This window comes from Equus caballus, chromosome 1 (genome assembly GCF_041296265.1).
Source record: "Equus caballus isolate H_3958 breed thoroughbred chromosome 1, TB-T2T, whole genome shotgun sequence".
Taxonomy (NCBI): Eukaryota; Metazoa; Chordata; class Mammalia; order Perissodactyla; family Equidae; genus Equus; species Equus caballus.
In genome coordinates, this window is record NC_091684.1 from 152,610,490 (window position 1) to 152,623,171 (window position 12,682).

The window sequence follows — 12,682 nt, forward strand, 5'->3', positions numbered from 1 at the left end:
CATGTGGCTAGAGACATAATACATTCCCTGAGACTGTGCACATTGCCAGCTCAAAAAAATCTAGCAAGGAAGACATGGGGGTAGGTGGGAATGGAGGTGGGGGAAGTGGAGGGTAAAGAATCTGATGAGTCAGCATTAAATAGTGTCTGCCATAGCTAAGAAATAGTATAGCCAGCATTCAAACCCACCTATGTTCAAAGATATACTACCTCCCATCTATTGAATTGGCTGTAGTTGAGGTGACTGGGAGTCATCTCAGAAGGCAAGCCTAGAATGAGATTGTTCTAAAGATGCTCAACTCTGATGCTTTGTACCATGCCATCCCGAAGAATGGATGCACTATAAAAAGAGGAATCTGTTCAGAGCCTAGAGGTGAAGAGCTGAAGAAACTCTGCCTGGTGACAAAGATTCCATTCAGCAGAGAACTGTTTTATGGGGCGGAGACTGTTCAACCGGGTTAGCGGTACCCATACAAATATTCCTTAAAATGATTTATCTTGACTACATGCTCACCAGGAAAATTTCTAATCCTTCATTTGATCTGCCAAGCAATCAGACACCAGGAAGGGGGGGCTCTCCTGGTGAGTCTGCACAAGTTATTGTTTCTCTGAGAGTACATAGTTCCCAGTGGAAATAAACACTTGGACAGAGAGAAGCACTCAGAAACATACCCGTGTCCAAATGGAAACTTATTATGCAATAAAAGTGGAACCACAAATCACTGTAAAAGGAACAAATTGTTTAGCAAATGCTGGGAAAACTGGCTCTTCATCTGGGAGGAATTTTTTAAACAAGATTTCAAAAAGACAATGAGAGGAGGGCCGGGCCAGTGGCATGGTGGTTAAGATCACACGCTCTGCTTCCATGGCCCAGGGTTCACGGGTTTGGATCCTGGGTACAGACCTACATACCACTCGTCCAGCCACACTGTGGCAGCATCCCACATACAAAATAGAGGAAGATTGCCACAGATGTTAGCTCAAGGACAATCTTCTTCATCCAAAAAAAAAAAAAAGACAATGAAATAGTTTACGTGGATTAGACTGGTCTCTCAGGAAACACATAAGAGGGTGTTCACTGGAGCATTGTTTATGGTTTTGGGAAGTTGGAGGTAACCTGGGTGGCCATCAGTGAGAGCCAACAGGCTGGATGCAGTGGATTAGATGTACCACATAACAACAAGAATAGCTCTTTAAAACATAGTACTTAGTGACAAAAGATATAGAGTACAATACTATCCATGTAAAGTAAAAATACAAGCACGTAAAATAATACAGTTTGCGTAACACACTCAAATAAAAAGATATAGGGGCCGGCCCCATGGCCAAGTGGTTAAGTTCACGCACTCCACTGCTGCAGCCCAGGGTTTCGCTGGTTCGCATCCTGGGCGCGGACATGGCACCACTTGTCAGGCCACGTTGAGGCAGCATCCCACATGCCACAACTAGAAGGACCTGCAACTAAGATATACAACTATGTACTGGGGGAATTTGGGGAGATAAAGCAGAAGAAAAAAAAGATTGCCAACAGTTGTTAGCCCAGGTGCTAATCTTCAAAAAAATTTAAAAAATAAAAAATAAAAATAAAAATAAATAAAAAGATATACATTAAATTACCTATAGGGATAGGGAAATAAGGGTAGAGTATGATTGAAGCTGGGTACCTGAGAGTTACTATAAATATTCAATAAGATTACCTCTTAACCTTGTTATGAAAAGAAGTTAATCTTGTCAATTTCCTGTTTTCTTTTTTAACCTGAGGGGTGACTCAAAGGTCACAAGGATTTACGAGTTTATTTTAAGAAGAAAAAGAATGCCTTCAGGGAAGTTATATCATGAGATAACCAGCACTGCTCCCTCATCCCCACCCCTGACATTGACTCCCAGAAGTCAGATTGCCCAAGGGCTTATCTGGAGTGAAAGAAACATGGATTACCCCTTTGTTTCTCCAAAACTCCTCCTGTCAAGCCCATTAGCTCCACAAAACCCCCTGCTTTCTTCTCTTGTGAAGGTGGATTTGAGAGAACCTATCCTCCTGCCTGCTTGTTTTGGCCAATTCGAATAAAACTTTCTCCATCTCCAAGCACCAATGTCTCAGTGATTGGCTTACAGTGCATTATTCACATGAACTTGAAATTAAGAGGTTTGGTATCATGATGATCAACAGGCATGGATGGATGGATAGATAGAGATATAAATAGGACATAGGGGTCTTGGTGGGACCAATAATGACAACATGCTAGTGACTGAAGAATGTGACTAACTCAACCTTCTGCACCTGAGATCCAACTAAATAAATTAGCACACGCAGGCAAGCACATGTACAGACATATTTATATACATGTGTATAGATACAAATTGGTTTTTTTTTTTGAGGAAGATTAGCCCTGAGCTAACTACTGCCAGTCCTCCTCTGTTTGCTGAGGAAGACTGGCCCTGAGCTAACATATGTGCCCATCTTCCTCTGCTTTATATGTGGGACGCCTACCACAGCATGGTGTGCCAAGTGGTGCCATGTCCGCACCCAGGATCCGAACTGTCAAACCCTGGGCTGCTGAGAAGTGGAACAAGCGAACTTAACCACTGTGCCACCGGGCTAGCCCCTAGATACAATTTTTTTTTAATTAAAAATGAATACATGAAGATTCTTGTTTGTTCATTAATTTTCTGTGATTTCTTGTAGCTGTCCTGATAAAAGTGAGTCTCAGGGCCTGCAAAGTTGAGTCAGAACCCAGCCTGAAGACCTATCAAAGCTAGCTACCCAGGCTGGCCCGGTGGCATAGTGGTTAAGTTCACGCGCTCCACCTCAGCAGCCTGGGGTTCACAGGTTCAGATCCCAGACACGGACCTACACCCCACTCATCAGCCACACTGAGGTGATATCCCACATACGAAATAGAGGAAGACTGGCAACAGATGTTAGCTCTGGGACAATCTTCCTCACCAAAAAACAAAAACAAAAACAAAAACCCAGCTCCCCTGATAATCCACTATCCTAGCCCACAACCAGTGTGTCTCTCTCTAGCTACTACCATACGTTTGGGAGATTTTAATTATGACAGTTGGATATCATTTTTCTGTCGTTAGAATGCATCCTTTCTTTCCTTCAGACAGAAAGTTATACATGTTCATTTTTTACTCAGTTACTCTTTGTCTAAGTTCTTCAGATAATGGAAAGAGACTGTTAATATCTTCTTATTTGCACTAATAGTTTTCATATTGTCACTGCTATTACTACTGTAGATAATTTTCTTGGTCAATGTAAAGTTTTTGGTGTGGAGGTAGATATCCTTTTTTTGTGTATTAGAAGTAACTCCTACTATTTGACAGATAAAATTTAAGGTGAAGACACTATAAATAGAAAACCAACTCACTGAATTGTAAACTGACATTTGGAATGGAAAAAAAAAATAAGTGTGTCCTTAAGTGGAAGAGAATGTTTGCACAGGAGGCAAACTGTTGTTTTAAATTAACCTTGATGCTAGGACTTAACCCTTTGCTCCCAAGGATATTAAACAGGCTAATTTCCAACCAATTGGAATCAAAGAGTTACAGGGCAAAATTATAAAAATTTTTAAGACATGCTTGAATTTGGAAATTCTGCAATCTAAAGTGCTAAAGCAAAATGTCAAAACAAATTCTTTTTGGCCTGGCTTTTTATAAAGGTACATTGTAAGGTGCATAACCAATATATTTAAGGAAAACAGCTGCACCAGCAAAGAGACCTGCTAAAATATCTTGATATAAAAATCCAAATGAATATACATATACTTTCATAATACCCCATAAGAACTTAGAACAGCTAACAACGTAAGTGCCTGCATGGTGTGCTTTTTATAGCTCCAGCCCGCCTCTAAAGTAACATTATGACTTTGTGGCTTTATGCTTTCTTCTTCTTAAAATGCCATTTGTATGCAGGCAGGTGTAGCTCACTGCTAGTGACTGTGTTCCAGTTTGCCTCCAGGCTAGTCTAGCTGAGAATGAATTTTGCAGGTGCCAGATCTCCAGGCTCTTATCTCAGATAAGACCTAGTGCCCAAAGGCAAGATCATAACAAATTCTAATCGCATGCCCTCCGGACAAAAGCTGTGAACAAAGTCACTGCAGTTCTAGAAATGGAAAGTGGAATCAACCCAATCCAAATGCCAACATGTGGAAATAATTCGATAAAGGGAGTTCACAGAGGAAGCACATTTTCCTCGACAAACAGAATGGGAAATATTTGAAACTGGGATTACTAAATTGATAAGGAGTAGCCTGGGAAAGGTGCGCTCCTTGAGGATTTTATTCAAGGGCCGAGATTTATTACATTATTTAACCAATGGCTGAAAAAAATAATACTCCACGCACTGTCATTTGTCTCCTGGTGCTTTCCAATTTGAGGATGAAATTTGAAAAAGGAGGGAAAGGCACAGAGACTATTAGGAGAAGCCAACTCTAGGAAGTAATTTTCAGAAGATTCTGCCTTGCACCTACGCTCCAGGGTTTAGGCAGAGAAAGGACTAGAAATAAGGGAACTATTTATCACCCAGACATTTTGAGAGTGAACAGGAACACTGTTAATAAATATGCAAGAGTAATAGGTATAAACCGGGACTATCCCAGCGAAACTGGATGTGTATTTCCCCTAACTGTAAACATGATATTATTTCAGAGGGACTAACAAGATGCTTAGACGATGTCTGAAATTCCACAGTTAGAGCTTTATTCCGTGTCTTCAATCAATGAGGGGATTGACTCAGTTTCCATAAAATTATTCCTGAGAGAAGTAAGTTATATTTTAGCATGAATAAACTATTTAGATTCTTCCCAGAGGGCAAGTTTGGAGGAAGAGGAAAAGCTAGTCTGTAGAATTCTGGACTGCGTTTGGGCGAGGGAAGAAGGAAAAGAACACCGCATGAGGGAAGCTGGAGAGGTCTGAGGATGAGCCTGGTCATAAGACCCAGCCGCAACCCAGAGAAATATCTGCAAGGAACCACAGGGGCCAGCCAAGCCTCCTCAGCCCAAAGGATCGATGCTCACCTCGGCCCCAGGGACGCATGCTCCCCCAAAGAGCCCATCTCCAGCAGAATATAAAGCATGAGCTCTCAGCTTTCATGACTCCTTCCACTCCCAGTGAGCCGGCTGAGAAGCTCACAGGATAACTGCCATTTTTATGAAGGTCGGATATTGCTTTCCCTTCACCACACAGAACCAGCTAGTGAAAAGCTCATGAGAAGACCCCCAAGTTTTGATGGTCCCACGCCCTACTCAGAATGGGATAACTGACGAAGTTGGGGCAAAGACCCCAGAGTTAACCCTACAACGCATCCTTTCCCAAAGAAAAGGCTCCGGGATTGTTTTGCATTTCTTGACTCTGAGTAATTTCTCTCTCATATTTAATCACTATTTAATGTGAATCCTTAGTATTGAAAACAACCACAAAATAAATGCATGAATAAATTAAAGTCTTCAGGCTGTAATTTGGGCCCTTTTTGACCAGTAATTTGCATCAACCCCATCCTTGCTTTTCACAACAACAGGTCATACAAGCAAGGTAATAGCCAGTGACCACTCACTTTTTATGAATATATAAATGAACTGAAGGATGTCTCCGGAGAAGATTATAGGTTTTATGTAAAGCTACCTTCAAAAATAAGGTCCTGAAATAGAAACTGACAATCTGAACAGAAATCAAATGGCTCCAGGATGCCTGGACCAAGGTGCCCTGGCCAAAAGGTCTCCTAGGGCAAATGCGCCATCCAGAAAAAGGCTCAGAACCAGGGCCCAGCCTACAGTTAACCTTGGCAAGCTTTGCTGCCCAGAGCAGCCCTGTCCAATAGGGCCTCCCACGATAATGGATATTTCCATATCTGTGCTGTCCAGCATGGCAGCTGTCAGCCAGGTGCAGCAAGTGAGGAACTGAATTCTTAATTTTATTCTACTTTTATTAATTGCAATTAATTTAAATTAATAACTTGTTTAAATTAAGTTAAATTCAAATAGCCACCTGTGGCTAGTGGTGACCAACACAAGAGTAGAAGTTAAACTAGCCTAAAGAAAGCAATTCAGGGCCAGCCCGGTGGCACAGTGGTTAAGTTTGCATGTTCCACTTCGTGGGCCTGGGGTTTGCTGGTTCAGATTCCCTATGCAGACCTTATGCACCACTTGTCCAGCCACGCTGTGGCAGGCGTCCCACAGATAAAGTAGAGGAAGATGGGCATGGATGTTAGCTCAGGGCCAGTCTTCCTCAGCAAAAAGAGGAGGATTGGCAGCAGATGTTAGCTCAGGGCTAATCTTCCTCAAAGAAAAAGAAAAGAAAGCAATTCAGGGGCCAGCCCCGTGGCCGAGTGGTTAAGTTCATGTGCTCCGCTGCAGTGGCCAAGGGTTTCACTGGTTCGGATCCTGGGCGCCGACATGGCACAGCTCGTCAAGCCATGCTGAGGTGGCGTCCCACATGCCACAACTAGAAGGACCCACAACTAAAAATATACAACTATGTACCAGGGGCTTTGGGGAGAAAGGAAAAATTTTTTAAATCTTTAAAAAAAAAAAAAAGAAAGAAATTCAGAAGTCATCTTTGAATTCAGCAGGGAATCTGACAAGTTGACATTTGATAACTTATGTTTTAACTCTGTAAAAAGCTGCAATTGCTCTTATTAAGTTCTCATGTCTTCACAGTGGCCTTCCATGCCCTTCAGGATCCGGCTTTCACCCCTCCCCGCTGCCCCCACTGTTGCCAGGATCTCAGCTCCTGCTACTCAACCTCTTCCTCACTGAGCTCCAGCTCTGCTGGCCTCCTTGCAGCATTCCTGTCTCAGGGCCTTTGCACTCACTGTTCTCTCCCTAGACCACTCTTCTCTTAGCTATATGCATGGCTTTCTCTCGCTCCTCCTTTATATTAATGCTCGAATATTATGTTCTCAGGGAGGCCTTTCCTGACCATTTTATTTAGAATTGCAATGCCCACCATCACTCATCTTCCTTATCTTTCTTCCACTTTATGTGTCTCTTTAGTGTTCATCCCCTTCTAATACACTTCTAATATAATTCACTTACTTATCTTTTCTCTCTTCCCAAATAGAATGTGAGCTCCAAGAGGGCAGAGATTTTCACCTGCTTGTTCACTTCTGCAGTCAGTGGTTTGCTCATAAATGTTTAACAACCACCTCTTTGCGGGGGAAAGGACGATTTGTAGCATTTGCCAATTTCTGTCGTATAAGTACTCCTACTATGGCCAATTTCAAGCTACCACCAAGAAGTTACGGAGCGTGGAGCTGGGAAGAGATTTGCACGATCAGTCTGCAATTCAAACCAGCTCCCAAAACACCGAATTTCTCAAACAGCATTTCCCAAGCTTTGCTCTTGATAAGAATCACCCGGAGCTCTTAAAATTTAACCAGGCTAAAACCTAGACAGTCTCCTCCCCTGGGGATTCTGATTAGGAGGACCTGAGATAAGGACTGGGAATTTATTTTTTTAATTAATATCCTAAGAGCTTCTTATCATCAACATAGCCCAGTCCACGTTCACCTTCCAACTGGGCTTAGTCCCTCCAAACCTGACAAGCAGGCTTGAGCCAGAGGGGATGGAGAACCCAGCCTGTCATCCAAATGAAGGTACAGAGACGCAGGTGGGACAACACCTGACGACCCTTCAACACAACTCCCTTTGCCTCTCTTCCCAGAGGACACGAGACATGAGAGAACTGGAGGCAGGGTTTTTGGGTTTTGTTTGCTTTTTTTCTTTTGAGGAAGATTAGCCCTGAGTTAACATCTGCTGTCAATCCTCCTCTTTTTGCTGAGGAAGATTGGCCCTGAGCTAACATCCATGCCCATTTTCTTCTACTTTATATGTGGGACGCCTGCCACAGCATGGCCTGCCAAGCAGTGCCACATCTGCACCCAGGATTCGAACCAGCAAACCCCAGGCTGCCGAAGCGGAACGTGAGAACTTAACCACTGCGCCACTGGGCCAGCCCCTGCAGGCAGGTTTTGACTCTGGCCTCACAATGGTCCCAGGTCTCTAATCCAACAAGCATAAAATACACCGAAACAGCAGGATATGTAGAAGGCTGTGTTTCGAGAATGATAAAAAGAAACATATTTTCTTTTGAAAATATTCACATTCAATTTCTGTATTCATTACAACTGAGGAGAAATTATATAATAACCAGATTGTATCGTGTTTCTACAAAAGTTTACTAAGTCTTAAAATGATGAGTGTTTATCGCTGGGTTAATTACTTATGAGACTGTAAAAACCAAATGTGTTTAACCCAACCTGTGCCCACTCGGTGGTAAGCACTGGGGATTGTAGACACAGTGAATAAGACACGGCCTCTGCCTGCAGTCTCCTGGGGACACATGCAAGTAAATGAGCAATGCAGAAGGATAACCTATTTTAGAAGTTTGGGGAGAGGCAGTTGCTTTCTGGAAGAAGGGACATCCAAACCGAGCCCCAGAGGAGGAGTAGATATTATGCAAGTTAAGGAACAGGTGGCAGGAAACAGGTGTTCCAGGAAGACAGAACAGAACGTTCAAAGGCCAGGAGGTAGGAGAGAGATGGTTGAATTCTACAACAGAAAGTTCGGTATGACTGGAATTCTCAGTAAGATCAGGGAAACGACAAGATCTGAGACTGGAGGAACAAGTGCAGGCCAGGTAATGAGGGCCTTGTACAATCAAGTTTTTCATTGTTTACAATATGTGCTCTTCCTTTGTGTATTAACCAAAAGTGGAGAACTATTCAAATGCCCATAAGCAAAGATAATAATTGTAGTACATTCATAAAATGGAATACTATACAGCAATGAAAATGACCAATCTACAACCATATGTGGCAACATGGATGAATTTCACAAACACAATGTTGAGAGAAAAGTAGGACACAAAAGAGTACAAATTGTATGATTCCAAATATTTGAAGTTTAAGAGAGATAAAACTAATATGTGGTGATAGAAGTCGGAAAGTAATTCCAACAGGTACATGAAAAGGAGTGCAATATCACTAATCATCAGGGAAATACAAATCACAACCACAATGAGATATCCCACACATGTTAGAATGGCTATTATCAAAAAACCCAAAAGATAACAAGTGTTGGCAAGGATATGGAGAAAAGGGAATCCTTTGCACTGTTGGTGGGAATGTAAATTTGTACAGTGATTATGGAAAAATGGATGGAGATACTCAAAAAAATTAAAAATAGAACTGCCATATGATCTAGCAATCCTTCTTCTGGATATACATCTGAAGGAAGTGAAATCAGGATCTCAAAGAGATGTCTGCACTTCCATGTCCATTGCAGTGTTATTCACAATAACCACGACATGGAAATAACCTAAGTCTCCATTGACAGAGGAATGGATTAAGAAAATATGGCATACACACACAATGGAATATTATTCAATCATAAAAAGAAGGAAGTCCTGCCATTTGCGACAACATGGGTGAATCTTGAGGGCATTATGAGAAGTGAAATGTCAGGCAGAGAAAGACAAATACTGTAAGATCCAACTTATACGTGGAATCTAAAAAAGCCAAACTCATAGAAACAGAGAGTAGATTGATGGTTGCCAGAGGTTGGGGCGGTGGGGGAAATGGGAGGATGTTGGTCAAAGGATACAAACTTCCAGTTATAAGATGAATAAGTTCTGGGGATCTAATGCACAGCATGGGGACTATAGTAACAACGCTATATTATATATTTGAAAGTTGCTAAGAGAGTAGATCTTAAGTGTTTTCACCCCACAAAAAACCCCAAGGTTACTATGTGAGGTAATGAATGTGTTAACTAACTTTATTGTGGTAATCATTTCACAATATATACGTATATCAAGTCATCCCACTGTACATCTTAAACTTACGCACTGTTATATGTCAATTATATCTCAATAATGCTGGGAGGAAAAAGAATTCAGAAAGTAGTTGCTTTTGGGAGTGAATACTAGCTAGAAGGAAACACAAGAGGGACTTCTGAGGAGATAGTAATGCTCAGTTTCTTGATTGGGTGCTGGATACACAGATGTGTGGGATCAAGGTGTACGCTTACAATATGTGCACTTTCCCATCTGTGTATTATACTTCAAGAAAAGCTAATTCAAGGATACATAGTGCTCTTTTATCTTTATAAATTATAAAATGCTTCTTTCACTCTCCCCTATTTCCCGTGCTGCATCCTGTCATTATTGAATTTTAAACTCATGGTCTTAAGTCTGTACCTCGTGACAGGGGGTCACCACCCTGAATACGCTTTCATTTAAATTGATGTTCTCATCTCAGCTGATCCAAGTGGCTGGAAACGACCGGCTGCAGTCGCTGTCTCGGTCGCACACTAATGCCTAGACTGGGCTGGTGATATGACATGGCCCTATCACGGTGATCTCTGGCACGTACACCTGACACGGAATGCTAGGTGTTGGTTAATGATAAACAAGGGGGGGGGGGGGGGGAGCTTAATACTGTCAAAGCTTGTTAATGAGAAAATGTAATTATATACTTTGTATTTTCAACAAAGTACTCATGGGGGCCAGCCTATGCATTGTTATGAATGTAACATTCCCGCCAAATCAGACTTGCTAAAATATTCACTTAAGATGCTAATTTCTTTTTGTGAATTGGTGTCATCATTGATCTGGGGGGAAGGGGGTACTGGCTTATAACCAAAAATATCCCTTATTCATCTTGCACATAATAGGGACTTGATATAGTTTTGTTGAATTGCAGTATTAGTCAAAAATCCCGAGTCTGTTTTCCCCGAGCAGATAACAGTTCATAGAATCACGGCAAAATAGAGCCAGAAAGGTCACATGGAAAGTACTCTGTTTTATAATAAATAACGTCTTAGAGCTTGAAAGTATCCTTGCGCATCAAAAAGTCCGATTGCGTTTCCTTGCTCTGGGTGGTAGTTTATTGATCTGGAAGCTCCTACAAATAAGCAACTTTGGTTTTAAAAGCCCGAGTAGTCTCAACATGCCAACGGATAATACTGTAGTGCCCAGGCAAGAAAATCGTGCCAAGTAACTCATCTGGAGCCAGAGGGAGATTTTAGCAACATGTGAGTCAATCTGCTATGCCTGGGAAACTTGGAAACGGGCTGCCTTGGTCTTTCCCGGCACCGTCTAAACTCACCCCCTGCGCCTCGCAGTCACACTGATTTATACAGATGATAGGACCTCTTGTTATCCCTCTACACCGAGAACAATATAACTCTAATGCACAGCAGGTTATCTCTTTTAGAAATTTTATTACAAAACAATTCATTCTTATGAAAGAATATATACATATAATCTATCTTTAAGATTATCTTATATATGTATCAGGTTATCTTTATTCATCTTTAGTGTGGAAATATGTCCTGGAAGAAAAAAAAATCCAAGCTATTATCATGGACTCACTCGGAAATTTAAACTGTTCAGAAAGTTGCATAACTTAAAATATATATCTCTCTGGGGTTTAATGATTTTTTATGGTCAAATGGAATCATTTTAATATTGAATCTGCAACTTAAATTTCTTCCTCCTTGTTACCAGTGAGGCGATACTCAGATTTTCTAGGCAAATCTAAATCCTAAGAACTGATTTTTTTTTGAAAAATTAGGTCCAGCTATTCCTCAAAAAACTAGATTTGTTTAAGCTTTAAAAGATACTTCAGAGGTAATTTAGTCAAACCCCAAAATATTCAAAATCACAACACAGGCTTAATTATTGGCAAATTTTCTTAATTTAGGAAACATTTATTGAGCACCTACAGCGAGATAAATGGGAATCCAGTTGGCAGATTCCAGATGCTTCCTGCTCCAACATTTTTCCAGAATCCTTTCTAGTTGGGTTTAAATTCCTTCTCCATATCTTGCTGGGAGATTTCACATGCATAATTTGACCTCTAAATTTCCTCATCTGGGAAATGGAGTAATCATTTACCTCACAAAATTCCTTCAAGTGAATTAAATCAGATAATGTATACAAAGTACTTACAGGTATAAATGCAAGCTTTAAAATAATAATAATAATAGTTTATAAGATGTTATTATTACAGTTTGCATGGTTTTGCATTCAAGAAGTTCCCTTGCTAAGAGCTTACAAAGATTTCCTAAGAGAAGGTAACCAGGGTCTGAAATTTGGTTTATCACTTTGGGATCACATGCTACCCCACAACTGTGAGTGTCACGAAATTCTTTCTTATAATATTTCCACCTACTGAATACTTCTCTTCCACACGCCCTGAGATTCAAGTTAATATTGAAATGCACCTCTCATGTAGGAAATGTCAACACTGTTTCACTGATTGACAAACTTCCAATGGGGAGGTAGCTTTCTCAACAATAGTAGTAGAAACTCATTGAACAGGTAAACAGACCTAGTGATGAAACCATGGCTGACAGCTCCTCTCTCTGCCCCTAGTCACCTCTTGCGAACCAGGAAGCATTCAAGTCACGTGTTCTGCTCCTGGAGAAATGCCTCATAAACAGGTATTAGGGGAGGAAGGCATTTAACCAAGCCAGGTAGTCTCTACGGAAAAACAATAACAGGAAACTCTAAGCAGCTTTGTAATCTGTAAACAAGATAATTACGGAGCCTGAGGTGGTAACATTGATTGTTCCCATTAGAAGAGTGATAAGCACAAAAATCAAGTCAAAATGGATTAAAGACTTAAACATAAGACTCGAAACTGTGAAACTCTTAGAAGAACACATAGGGGAAAA